This window comes from Chinchilla lanigera, unplaced genomic scaffold (assembly GCF_000276665.1).
Source record: "Chinchilla lanigera isolate Chin_1 unplaced genomic scaffold, ChiLan1.0 scaffold00020, whole genome shotgun sequence".
Lineage (NCBI taxonomy): Eukaryota > Metazoa > Chordata > Mammalia > Rodentia > Chinchillidae > Chinchilla > Chinchilla lanigera.
The window spans coordinates 9,715,144-9,719,138 of record NW_004955421.1 but is presented as its reverse complement, the minus strand read 5'-3'; the positions used below and the strand labels follow the sequence as shown (position 1 = coordinate 9,719,138).

At 36.5% G+C, this 3,995-nt stretch overlaps 1 long non-coding RNA gene across 1 annotated transcript in view; it reads right to left on the bottom strand.

Annotated features, from left to right (window-relative positions):
• Positions 1-1,524: 1,524 nt before the first annotated feature.
• LOC102020677 overlaps positions 1,525-3,995 on the bottom strand; it is a 160,951-nt gene continuing 158,480 nt past the window's right edge. Inside the window, exon 6 of the long non-coding RNA XR_260791.1 lies at positions 1,525-1,589. This is a non-coding gene — a long non-coding RNA (uncharacterized LOC102020677). The remainder of the gene's footprint in view (positions 1,590-3,995) is intronic.

Sequence of the window (3,995 nt, the reverse complement as noted above, 5' to 3'; positions counted from 1 at the left end):
TGTGTTTGTCCACAGTGGCAGGATTGTACTCACAGCAGATGCTCAATAAATAACTGGTGAGTCAGAAACCAGATGTACAGAGTTCTTTGTTGCCTCAGTGCCTACTGATTTATGGCCCCACATGGTTACCCTCCCTAACCTTTTCATTGCTTCTACACCAAAGCTGTATCTTCTTCCTTCTGTACCTTTTCCTACATTTCTGAGAGCACATAACCCTATTTTCTTTATTTCTGCACATATCCTAACCAACCCAGGTCAAGAAGAACAGAGGAGAACTAGGAAGATTTGAGGAAAGTTTCTTCTTCTGACCATACAGGTTACCATAGACTGGCCAGGCTGTCTCTACAGATGAAAGACAAATTTAAAACCAGCCCTAATCACATTAACCATTGTCAGAAATGAGCTGCTTAGTTACAAAGCATGATAATGCAGAGAAAATTCTAATTAAAAGGAATGAAGGACTCTAACACATATCATCAGTCATTATGCTGTCATCCTCACCAATATAACAAGAAGTGGTTGGTGCCAAGAGTCTGGCTATCGCTTTTGAAAAAGAACTATTTATAATTAGAGTTGTGTTAAATATTTAAAAGTTGTAAAATTACCATGTCTCCAGGGTAAAATGTCTGTGGAAACAGGCAACAGCAAATCCAGAAAGATTTCTGGTACATTTAAGAGCTTCCAACTTTGTATTAAACGAGGAAAATGGGCCATAGCAATTAAAGCCAGGCATTTTTGTAGTCATTCAGCTAATTAATTGTCATTGCACAAATGCTATGATGCCTATAGGATAATAAAGACTATCAAAATTAGGGATTCCTCAGTAAATAGAAGTTGGAAGATTGAGGTTTTGGGTTTTTTGTTTTTTTTTTTTACTTTTTGCAGGTTTCATAGAGCAGTAGTTCCTCCCATGATGAGTGGCTATTTAATGGTATGTGTAGATACCTGTAATATTAAAAAAAAACTAACGGAAATAAATTTTTGAGTTCCCAGTGTAGTTAATACAAAGTGCATATACTTCTGTCCACTCAGAAGATCTCAGAACTTTACTGACACGTTTTTAAAGTGCTATTCTACAGTACTATAGAAAAGTATAAAAATGACGAGAAACTGGAAAAGGAGAGAGTATTGTGTAGTGATCTCTTCTTTCCTCAACACACAGCCTCAGACATCAACTCATGACCAATCTCATTTCATCTATCCCCCTATTTACCTTCTGGATTATTTTGAAGCATATACATTACAAAATCTCATATCTCAGTATTTCTATTTGTACCTCTAAAAGATATAAACTGAGGTAAAAACTCACAAAAGTGACCATTACCGCACACAAAATTATTAATAATGTGGTTTTCTTTCCTTCAACAGACTTGCATCAATAAATTAGATAGAACAGGGAAGGAAGACAAGTAGCCACCTACTAGTCAAATAATTTTAAGCAATGATCTTAGTTACTTTCTTATCACTGAGACACAGTACTCAACATCTCAACAACTTGAAAGTGGAAGTGTTTACTTTGACTCACATTTTGTAGAAGTTTCAGTCCATAGTCAGCTGTCCACAAGGCAGGATGGTATCACAGAAGGACACTGTAGAGGAGAAATAGTGGCATGGAAGGCAGGAAGTAGACAGCAAGAGATCAGGGTAGGAGGGAGGCAGATATACCCTTCCAGGCTACAGCCCCAGTGACCTACCTGCTCTGATCAGGCTTCATTCCCATTATATTTAGCTATAAATTCATCACTGGACTAATACACTGATGAATATCATGACCCCACGATTCAGTCACCTCTGAAAACTTCAATCTATGAGAAAGAGGCTTTGGGAGGGCAGCCAGAAATGAACCATAACAGGAGCTCATTAAATTTCTCTAAGATTCAGTTGACTCAAAAACAAATATGGTTGTTCAAAGAGCTAAACCAAATTACAGATGAAGAATCTACTACAGCACTTACATAAACTCAGTGTGCAGCATCAGATATTATAGCCAGGCATTGTGATGCCCACTTGTAATCCCAGCTGTCAGGAGGCTAAGGCAAGAGGATTGCTGTGAGTTCCAGGCCAGTCTGGACTACACAGTGAGATCTTGTCTCAAAAAAAATTCATCTATTATAATGAAAATGGTTAAGCTAAAAATATCATCAGTGTTATAAAAGTTAAACTAGAGTTGTCTAGAAATTTACTTCAATGATTACTGTACTTCTAAGTCAATAGGAATACCTTTGAAACTTATCATATGTGACTTATTGTCAGGCTTTGACTATACTATTATTCCTTCCAGGAAGAATCTCTTCTTTCAGCTTCTACAATACTAAGAAAATTTCTCAACCTCCATCCTGTACTTCACACTGAACCCAGGGCCTCATGTATGCTAAGCAAGCACTCTAGCATTAAACTAAACACCCAGGCGTTTAGTTCTTGAAATAGTGTCCTGTGAAGTTGCCCAGGCTGGCCTCAAACTTGTGATCCTCTTGTCTCAGCTTCTTAAGTAGCTGGGCTTATAGGCATGTGCCACCATGCCTGGCTCAATCTCCATTGACAGATTTTTGGTCATCCTTTGTCCTCTAGCCTTGCTTCTACTTCCTTTTCAGTTATCTATGTTTCATTCACAATCCTTCATAAATTTCCCCACCTCAGGGTAAAACCACTCTACTAAGGAGAAACACTTTGCATACAAGCTCCCTACAATTGGTTCTGTTATGTAACTGTAGAATTTGCTTCTATGGCTTAAAGTACAAAATTAATAGTTACCACAGTTTGTCATTTTCTAAACTGTACTTGATGCTATTGTTATTGCTAAATTATAATACTTTAGGATGTAATATTTGTTGTTATCAGTTGTTCTCATTTCTTCAACAATACTGAGAAGCTCTGGGGTAATAACCTCACCATATACCAGCACCAAAGGACTGAGAATTGCATGAAGCAGATAAAAATATCTCACTTTTAATTAATTGGGAAGGTAGGATCTTGGAACAGATACAAACCAAAACCTTTCTACACACAGAAGACATCCCTGAAGAAAAGACTTCTCCTAGAGAGGCCTTGATGTGAGAAATAAAGCTACCTACTATAAAAACTTACACAAATCAGCACAGAAAATAAAATAAAAATTATTGAAATAGAAAATGACAAGATGCAGAAGGTAAATGCAACCTACTACCTCCAGCCCACCCAGAAAAAGTCTAGGAGACAACAAGATAGAGGATAATGGAAGACACATGTCTGAAATTTCTGAAATGATAGCAACTGAAATAAAGAAAAAAATCCATGAGGCTACAGAGGAAATCAGATTGGAACTAATCTCTCAGATAAAAAAAGAAATGACAACCATATTGAAGGAATTGCTCAGCAAACCTAGAGTAAATAAAAAAAATAGAGAAGCATAGTAAAATGGTGGAGACTGTGAATGACCAATGTAGGAAAGAAATAGAATAATGAAATGCATTAAAATAGATATCCAGGAAGTTAAAAATTCCATTGAAAGCTGGAAAAACTACTTGAACAAAACTGAAGACAGACTTTCAGACCTTGGAGACAGTATCACGGCTAGTGATCATGAAAGGAAGGATCTCTTAAAAATAACAAGAGGTCAGGAAATAATTCAACAGCTGCAGGACGATGCAAGGAAAAATAATATAAGACTCATAGGTAGTCAATGAAAAAGCAGAAGTCAACACAAATAACATAAAAAGACTATTCGCAGAACTGTAGAAAATTTCCTAAGCATGGGTAAAGAATCTGACATCTCTAATTGAGGCATATAGAACTCCAATTAGCCATGACCAAAATAAATGTACACACAGACATATAATAATCAATATCACAGAAATTCAGCACATGAACAGAATATGAAAAACTGTTAAAGAAACAGATCACCTATAAAGGGAAGTCCATCAGAATCATGACAGATTATTTTAATACAAGCCCACAAGTCAAGAAGAACTTGGAGTGAAGTATTTCATATCCTGAAAGAAAACAATTTCCAACCAAGA